The sequence below is a fragment of the Protobothrops mucrosquamatus genome, unplaced genomic scaffold, assembly GCF_001527695.2.
Source record: "Protobothrops mucrosquamatus isolate PMUCROS unplaced genomic scaffold, P.Mucros_1.0 scaffold1654, whole genome shotgun sequence".
Taxonomy (NCBI): Eukaryota; Metazoa; Chordata; class Lepidosauria; order Squamata; family Viperidae; genus Protobothrops; species Protobothrops mucrosquamatus.
This window is the reverse complement of record NW_015387811.1, coordinates 72,840-83,443: the sequence shown is the minus strand read 5'-3', so window position 1 is coordinate 83,443 and position 10,604 is coordinate 72,840.

The following is a 10,604-nucleotide window of genomic DNA, read 5'->3' as shown; positions in this document are numbered from 1 at the left end:
AATATTGTATGAAAACCTAGACTGGGAGGGTCCAACTTTGGAAACTTTAAACCTGTGGATTTCAATTCCCAAAATTCCCCAGCTAGTCCACAAGTCCTAAAAAGTTGCCAAGGTTTGACCTTCCTGACCTAGACTGATTAAAACCATAATTGATAGTAGAGATCAGTCTCTATGGGTCCATTTGGTGAAGACCATGGCATATAGAAGAATGTTTTTTTAAAATCTAAGAGGAGTAAATGTTGGGATTTTATGATTAAGTATTTTTATTGTGCTTTGTTTATTGTTGTTTAGCAATCAGATTTCTCCAGGATTTGAGTGGCTTCTAAGGATGGTAAAATAAATAAGTAGGTTAAAAAGCATGAATTAATAAATAAAATTAAATGAATTAACAATAGTTTGTATGCTGTATCTGTGAAATAAATAGAAAGGGGAAAGATCAATCCATAGGCTGATGATACTTGCATGTTACATTCTAGTAAGTGGTGATAACAACTGAAAAGATTAGTTTGGGGAAAAACTACGCAACATTTTGAATGAACATCAGCTATGGGAAAAATTATTCTTCTAGCTGACATGAATGGAAGAAGATGTGAGGGCACAGAAAATGTTATTGGACCACAGGGACCAAAAATGAATGACAATGGTGATTGATGAGTATCTTTAGAAAAAGGTCTGCTTGTTTTGGATATATAGCTTAAACATAAGTCTATTCATATGAACACATGGCAAAAGAATGAAAATTAATCTAAAAATACAAATGATTGTTTATGGAGTGTTTATGATGTTTATTGATTAAGACCAATTCAGCTTATGACTGCAATTACTTACAATGGAAATTGAGGCTACACAACTGAGTGGAAAGTTGTGGGAAAGCCTGACCTAGAAAATTCTTTCTGTGTCTCTTGATGACTCACACCAGTTCAAATGATCTACAGGTAGAAGTTTCTGAAAGGCTGTGCAAATCATGTTAAGGAAGCAGAATGAGTCGCTTTGTCCCTCAGCAGGATGGTGTAAATATTGCTGCCACTTTCGGAGATGTGCCACATGGTGGTCTGTTCCAGCACTCTGGAAGGCCTCTGGAGCTGTGCAAAAGGTGAGTGAGGAGGAGGGTATTTGGCCTGGTGGGACCCAGTGGGAGTGGGAAAAGGCCTGTGAGGATCAAGGCACAGGAAATGGAGCATGGTGTGTCTTGAGGGTGAGGCCTTGGGAGAGCATGGCCAAGTGAGCCTGGGTCTTTGCTAGGCCTCCAAGAGCTTCCCCCACCCCTGAGGCACCCCATGTTCCATTTAATGATCTACACATTCATTTAAAAATTCACTGGGGAGAGCAGGATGGGGAGATTATTAAGTGAGACTCTTCTTTAATGATGATTGTGACATCTGACCATAATGGGCAGGCTTCATTACAGTCGCATCTGGAGAACTATCTCTACATAGCCTAATAACATCTGGTAGGAGTAATGATTGCACACTGTTTAATGTGTGACAAATGGCTATATTGTAAATATGTTAGGTTTTTTTCCTAGAAAATTAAAAAGGTATCTAGAGTAGAGAAACTTTCTCTTTTAGATGGGACATTTTGTAATCCAACAGCTAGAGAATAATATCCTTTCCTCTGCAGAATGAACATTACTTCCTAAAGTGGCTATCTTAATGTAAAGAACACTTTCAAAGACAAATGGTAACCCCATTAAAGTCCCATCATGATTTTTTAAGGCTGCTCTCTTCTGATTCAAAACTGCAGAATTCCACTGGCAACTGGATCGACACAAGCAGATTCCTTATTTAAATGCAATAACATAACCCATACTATGATGGATGAAGAAACACATTAAGGACTTAGAAAAAGAATGAATAGGAAAAATGGTAGAAAAGTCCTTTTAAACTGGGAGAAGGCAAATATTCATGTTTAAAAGGGGAAATGATAAAGTAAAAATATTTCATACACATAATTCTGATTCTATGATGAGTACAAGCCTGGAAGACAGATTATAATTTAACAATGGTTAGCTCCTGGAGAACTCTGATACCATTGGAGAACATAAATTAGAAGCAATAAAGGAGAAAGTAATATAACATTCTTATCAATCAAACTACTGCAAATACTATTATTTATTAAACCAGTTCATGGTTCATGCACATTTCTAAATGATAATAAACTTAAACTGGTGAAAATGCAGTGAAAAGTATTGTTCATTTGTCACACTAGGAAGTTTTCAAATTGGGAGAGGAAACAGAATATCACAGAATTCTTTGTTTTAAAAAGATTTTAAAAAGCAAGCTGAGATATAGCTTTCATATTTGGAATGTGCTAGATCTGGAGGGCGCACAATCAAATTAACATGACTCAGCTTTTAAAGGATGAACAGGAAATATTTTTTGAATTGTTCACTGTTATTCATAACTGAGTTATATATTCTTTGAAGATAGGAATTTCAGTAATTTTAAAACAAAGATAATTGAAGCATATTAATTTTCAGTATGGCTAACCTCTGCATATTGAAACTGATCAGTTATTATTTCTCCCCCATTTTTATGCAATTAAAAAAAATAGATAAATAGGAAGGTTGTAAATCTCTCCTTGATTGCAGTGATGATGGATGCTTCTTTGGAGGACCTAAAGCAGTGTTCCTCAACCTTGGGCACTTGAAGTCCCACATCTTTAAGCTGCCAAGGTTAAGGGCAGGTTGTGGGCAGATCATTCTTGAGAAGATCTGTGTGATCCCTTAGTCAATACTGATCTGATGGCACATTATCAATGAAATCCAAACTCTCCACAGGTCAAGCTGCAGTTTTTTTGGGCAGTGTGTAGAAACAATCTTCCAGGACTTTAAAAAAAAAATATGATCCATCCATCTAATCAGTGGACCTGATATCTGAAGTGATCCCCGATTCAAATGCTAACCTTGGCTTACCTTGCTTAGCTGCCAAGATCAGTCAAGTTCCGCTAGATGCCCAAGTACAAAATACATGTATATATGTCTCACCCAAGAAGATGCATCTATATAGAAAGAAGCAGATACAAAATTAAGAGTGACCAGGAAACATAATTTCACACTGCTACATTGCATGTTAGGTTTGAAGCTGGAAGGAACTTTTGCTCGTGCCCAACTTGAAGGCATCTGTAAACAAACTGAAAATACTAGTTCATGAGAAGATCAGTTTTATTAGCACTTGGATGTTAAATTTATTCTGGAGTCTTTGGACTTTGTAGTACACAACATTCATATGGTCATTCTTACTACATGGTTTAAACAAAATTAACATTTAAAATTTAATGTTTTCTGTGGCCAGGTAACAATCTCTCTCTCTCTCTCTCTCTCTCTCTCTTTCTCTCTCTCTCTCTCTCTCTCTCTCTCTCTCTCTCTCTAAGAATTGATTTAATCTAAAACTATTCCTTTCCTGTAAATAATTCTTAATTTATCTGAAGGTATGAGACAGATTGTTGTCTTACTGAAATAGCTAACCTGTTTTCAGATTCAGTCTCTTCACTGACCATTGGACAATAGCTTCTAAGAGGCGCTGACATTTTGATGGACTGGGAAGTATTAAAGTGTGGTTGATCTCATTTTAGTTTAGAGATGTTTAGTAAATACATTGTCTCATTACAATACCAAGCAGTAGCTAAACACTTGAACAACCAATTAAGCAAAACAGAAAATGCAGAAAAATCAACAGTTTTATCTGTTTTCCTCCAATTGATGATTTGCCCTTTAGAGGTTTTGGAATACAACTCTAATCCAACACATCTGGAAGAAACTGATAAAGGATCAGAAAGGAAAATTTTGAATATTTAATTAAAGTAGAATGAAACTCGATTTCCTATTTGCAATTCCTCAGTCTTAACCAATTCCTCATCCCTGTCCAAAGTAAAGCAAAAGGACTTTTTACAGCTATTTGTCTTCCAGAAAAGTACTTAAAGCTTTTGGCAACACAAAGAGATGAAAACTCAAGTTCAAGTAGAAATAACTAGCCATTTCAATCCATCACTGTCTCAGCTAAATGAATCACAAAAGGCAGAGCATTCAATCAAATGCCAAAATGGCTAAATTGGTAGTTCAGCCACACAGTCAACTATGGCAGAGGGTAAGCCTGCCAACAATCTGCTATTATTCATGGGAGAGACTGAGTCTATCTTATTTGGAAGCTAAGCATGGGTCACATTGTGCTAACAGAATGGTCATTAGTTGTTCTGTTTGGACTGACTGAGGGAAGAAATCCCCTTTGGAAAAAGATGATCAGTAAGTTGAAATATTCGCTATTTGAACATCGAAATATCCTTGACTTGGAGTCCTTCTGATGTATTGAATTAGGACAGCCATCATCGCAAGCCATCATAGTCTTTGAGCACTCTAGCTAGGAAATGAAACCGTATGTAATCTAAAACCTTTAGAGAACACCAGATTTGAGAAGGCTGGGAAACTCCATTTAATTTGAGGCACACTTTCAAAATATACTTGTTTTGACAAGCTTTTAGTGTTTAACTATTCCATTTGAGCATGTTGACAGATTCAAAAAGAGTGTAATATAATTCCCATAATCAGGGTCATTTTATTATCAAAATGTTTACAAAACGAAGATGTTAAATTTAAATCTGAGACTCAAGCTTTGTTGGAAAAATTTCCTATAATCTTAGGTTTTACTCCTAAAAGCATTTCCTGCTTTACAAGCAACATTCATATGACCTTATCCTATGATTTGTCCTGTCTATATCCTACAATAGAAATAGTCAAGAAAGAGAAAGTTAAACTTCTCCGTTAAGAGAAATTATGATGAGATTCTTTTGATAAAATTATGCTAACTTCCAGTAACTACATTGCATTATTTTCAGATCCATCACTTTATAATCTGTTCTACAACATTCCCTGTTACTGATTTTAGCTTGACTGATCTACAATTTCCCAAATTCTTCTTTTCCCTTTTTGGAGTTTGCTCATTCCACTCATCTGATACTTCTTTCTCCAAATTTCACAAATTAATGAAGTATAGCCAAATCATCACAAGTTCCTGTAGAAGCATAGGATAGGATTGATCTACCCAGGAAATTTCAGCTCATTCAGGATCAACAGGCATTTCTGACTATGTTTCTACCAAACTTGACAGAACATCTTCAACTGATTTTTTCAATTGTCTGGTGGAATGCATATTCTCTACTCAGAAATCACTGAGCCAAAATCTGAATCCACTAGAGGTCTTTCAGAAGAGACTGGACAGCCAGTTGTCTGAAAGGATATAGGGTCTCCTGCTTGAGTAATGGGTTGGACTAGAAGAGCTATAAGGTCCCTTTCAGCTCTGATTGAGTAGTTTTGCCTTTTCTTTATTATCTGTTATTGTCTTAATTGAACAAGTAATCTTTTATTTTGAATACATCTGAAGTATGTCTTTTTGTTGTTCTTGTTATTCTTCACTAACCTCACCTCCTTACAAACTTTAGTCTTCGCAAATCCAGGTTACCTGCATGTACATTTCCTTGATAATCTGGTCCTCTTTCCGATATCTATTATTTTGATTTCCAGATTTTCACTAAGTGTTTTGTGGGGCCAAACTATACTAGCCAACTATTTTAAAAAACCAAATTAATGACAACAGTTAGAACAACCAGCCTTGCAACTGACAGTGGAGATACTGTAATGAAGGATAGTTTCTGAATTTTAAGATAAATTATCAACAGTAAAGGAACAAACCATCAAATACACTGCAGACTGGCACTTGGTAGAGAAGCCATGAAGACCTTAGATTGGATTATGTCATGAGAAGTTTATGTCTACAAAGATGATAATGGTGGGTGCCATGGTATTCCCTGTGACACTCTATGAAAGCAAAATTATACTTTAAAGAAGCAAGATGGGAAGAGTAATGCCTTTATACCTTAATGCTTTTGAAGATAGTAACTAACAATACTGTGGGAGTCAAAAATGACTTGATGGCACCTAATCAATCAATCAATTAATCAATTGCATTTTCTCGTATCATTTCCCTTTATGATAGTTTTGGGAAATAGTTTCAGCATAAAGAATGTTAAGAAGCTTCTTCAAAAACTCAAGAGTGTGATCCACACATAATTTCACTTAGCATCACAAACTTTCACAATTCCAAAGCGAATGTAGCAGCAATAGGAAAAGCACTTAGACTTATATACCACTTCATAATGCTTTATAGCCCTCTCTAAGTGGTTTTCAACATCAGCATATTGACCCCAACAAGTCCTCATTTGACTGACCTCGGAAGGATGGAAGGCTGAGTCAACCTTGAACCAGTCAGAATCGAACTCCTGGAGTGAGCAATGAATTAGCCTGCAAAACTTGCATTCTCACCACTGCTCCACCATGGCTCTTATATATATAGGAACAGGTATTACACTTAATAAGTGTAAGTATGTATGTATGTATATAGTAATAGGTATTATGCTTAATAAATGTAAGTATGTATGCATATAGTAACAGGTATTACACTTAATAAGACTCAGAAATTTAACTATATTTCCTTTGGAAATTTGAAATGATAGATATAAATTGTAGCTTTAAATAATAGAGCTTCAGGACAGAAAAGGGAGATTTTTTTTAATAAAAGAAGTTTATGCAAAGCTTGTATTAAAAATGACAGAAAACAAAGTTTGTACAAGTTTGGTAATCAAAGCTAGGAAATATCTAACTACAGTATTATAAACATTTACTCAGATGGAGTTTAGTCCCAAGCAAACTGTCATCTTAATTATTCTTAACTCTTGTCAAAAAATTAATAATAGTTTTAAACAATTAAGACTGCATACTTTTTTTGCTGAGAATAAAGCAGTAACTGAATGACAAAAATATTTTATCTACATTTAGATAATGTATTAATATGTTTTATCATGAATGCTTTCTCTAAGGCAATAGTTGTTAAACATGTTTATTTCAACCCAAATGATGGGACATAATTTTAATTAAACAAAAATATTTAATTTTTTAATTGACTCAATTTGTAAAGATTATGATTATACTAAATTCCACAGTATGTAGTTTTTTTATCATTAGGTTCCAGAATTTTGCTCCAGAATCTCAAAAATTTCCTATAATATTCATTCCTTGCCATTTGGTTTTAGAAACAGGACATTATGTATATTCAAAATAGTTAGGGAAGGAAATTGAGAACACATCACCGGAAATATTGAGCACATATTTCTGTGTAAAAATGCAAAATTGCAGGTTTTTCCTACCACAACCCATTCTCTTAACTTACTGAACTATGTTCAACTCAAGCTAGGAAAGATACTACCTGATCTGAAAAGGCTGATGCCCAGATTGCCAACATGTTGAATCAACTTTAATCTTGAAATTATATAATGTTGTATCTTTTCAAAGTCCTCACTTTACAAATGGATAAATTAGCACTATTTGCATATTTCTGTTTGATTTTTATGTTTGCTCGTTTCTTTCCTCCCTTTATCATAACCCACTTTGCTCTTTAGCTGCATCAGAATACTATCCTTGCTCTGGCAGTCTTCTAGACTAGAGCAGCATACATCCAACAATAGGGAATAAAAGGAAGCATGTGCTACATTGGTACATGCATTTAACAAATCTGCCAAGCAGCGCTAATGTAAACAGCTGGTTCTTTCTTAGGTGCAATATTTACAGTCTCTTTCCAATTATAACTGGGAGGAGGGGGCACAATATGTCAGGACTATGATACAACCTCCCTACTCCCATTATTCAAATGACTTTAATGCAATTCTGGGTAGTGCTTTCCAAATGCTATTGAAGGACAACTTCTAGCAGTTCCAGTGATGAAGAATGTTGGGAACTGTAATTCAGCAATGCTGGAAGTACCAATGTTTGCCCAGTTTTAGAGCGCAATCATAGGCTACATCAAACTCTGTGGGGTCTACCTAAGAGTTGCAGGAGAAAAAGATACAGTAGTAGCTACTTCCTAAGCATTGTTTCGTGGGGAAATCAGCGGAGCTACTTTATGCTTACTTATTCCCCTGGCCATTTTCTTTTTTCACCTTCCACATTTCCCTCAAATAGATTAGTTAAACCAGATCAAAGCTGGTAAAAAGGGGACAGCCTAGTAGATCCTAGACTGCCCAGGTCTGCCACTATCCTGAAATGTTATTTCCTGTACTTGGGCATTTTCAGGCAGCTTTCAGCAATTTGATAGGATTTTGGTTAGAAGAGTTGTAGTGGTGAAAGTGTTAAATTATCCATGCATGTATCATTTTCAAAACACATCAGCTGTTACTTGAGTATTTAATTTCACTTCAAATGTTACTGTACTTTTTAAAATCAGACTATGCAATGTTTGAATTATAACCAATCCTGCCAAGACAGACATAAACATGAGATGTAAAAGACAAGCAATTTAGTCTATGCATTCTTACTTAGTTTGACACATTTCCCCAATAACTTGCAAGATTCATGTGTTTACATCTAGTGACACACTAGTTCTAAACTTCATCAAAGCAAACTATGTATTTACATACATTTCTAAATGTGAATATTAAAACTTTAACCCATTTTTATTGAAAAAAATTGAAACAGACTACTATTTTCAGAACAATTCCAATACTTGGGTGCTTTCTAGGGAGCAGAGAAAAGATGAGCTGTAAGTACTGTAATATGTTATAAAGGATTCAGTAATATTCCTAAGGCGCAAGGAAAGATTCAAATGTATTAACACAAAGAAGTCAATAATACAATTTAATTTCTGCATTGTTCTCATTTTCTGCTTTCATATCAAAGTGAAAAGTCAGCTATGGAGAATAATATGTCAGTTCTATAAGTATCTTCTTTCACCTTTTGTTCACACAAGCCATTCGGCTTGAAGATGTTTGCACCCGCAAACCCACATTGCAGCTGGTAACCAACCAGTGCAAAACTATTGTTTGTTCTTATGTCCTTACTGACATGCATTTTTCTCCAGATAGAACTACAATCCCTATATAGGAGGAAACACGCCTGACTAGAGTCTAATACAGTAGAGCCTTTAAAAAGCAAACTACTTAGAACAATTGTCTTCTCTGCAGACCATCTACAAGAACTCATCCTATAAGAATGCAAATAAATCTAGCATTTTGTAGGCTGTCAACACCTCCATGAATTAGGGCTAGAGCAAAAGGCAACTGAACCTATTGCTCATTTCATAGCAAAACAATGACTTGAAACCAAAAAAACTACATAGCAAAAGATACCAATATCTGAATTTCTGGCTAACTCTCAGTCGCCCTATCTCTACCCCAAATGAGGGACTTACATGGGTCATAAAAAGAGAGGGTTTTTTTTTCTTTTTGAGAACTTTGTTGTGCAGTTCTTAATGTGGGCTTTGCTGAGTAAGAAACAAAAAGGAAACAAAACAACAAACAGAAGAGGAAATAGCAGGTCCAAACACTGTTGTTTGGAGTTAGAGTTACTCTCCTGTGCTTAAAATGTTTATACAGTATAAGAAATTATACGTGCTGTATGTGCATCCATACACTCATATAAATGCAAGTTTGTGTCCTTAGTGTATTCCGAAGCTTTGAATATATTGGGAGAGCATGCATGACCCCACAGTTCTAGTTAACCATTTTTATTGTCTGCAATGAATGTGAATGTGCTTATTAATATGAAATGCATACCAGTCTGATTTTATAGGATTTCCAAGTCAATTTGGTCAAATTCACAAATACAGGAATGCATAGCAAAGTAGTTGCGGTATCCTACTATTACACTGAATTTTTCTCCCCTTCCTTCAAGAAGCTTAAATGATCAATTCCAACTCTATAACATTGTTCACGATTTGCTGGAGGGTGATCGAGTGAGCCGAAAAGGTTCCGAGAGATTCAGTTTGAGATCAATCCACGCCAGTCTCCCAATTACTTGCAGCAATTGCTCGGGTGCAAAGAGCAAATGAACAGAACCAAAAGGATCGTCTTATTTTTTTATTATTATTAAATGAACAGCCCCTCCTTTCCATTTATATATACGCTCAAGGCAGCTCATAAGGACAACCTGGTGGTTTTTTATGCTTATGGTCGTTTTTCACCCTTCGAATGTTTTAGCAACACAGAGCCGCTTTTAATTCAACGTTCGTGTCAGGAAAACCCTGATTTGTTGAGTTTTAATCTTAGACTATTTCCCCCTGCACAGGCAAGAAGCCTTTTTCTGAGGTTTGCTGGAGGCCTCGGGAATCCACGGAGCTGGTGGAGAAACTCTCATCTGCACTTCGCTTCGGGCTCTTTTGCGTCGGCGTTTCGCGTCCCTATTTTTACTCCGTTCCAACTCTCTGCTCCTTCTCGCCCCCCCCACCCCAGCAGGAACGGCTGCTGGAATTGGGTATGTCTAGTTTAATGAAGAGAAGGACGAGGGGGGACATGATAGCAGTGTTCCAATATCTCAGGGGCTGCCACAAAGAAGAGGGAGTCAAGCTATTTTCCAAGGGGCCTGAAGGCAGGACAAGGAGCAACGGGTGGAAACTGATCAAGGAGAGAAGCAACCTAGAACTAAGGAGAAACTTCCTGGCAGTTAGAACAATTAACCAGTGGAACAACCTACCTCCAGAAGCGGTGAATGCTCCAACACTGGAAGTTTTAAAGAAGAGACTGGACGGCCATTTGTCCGAAATGGTATAGGGTTTCCTGCCTGAGCA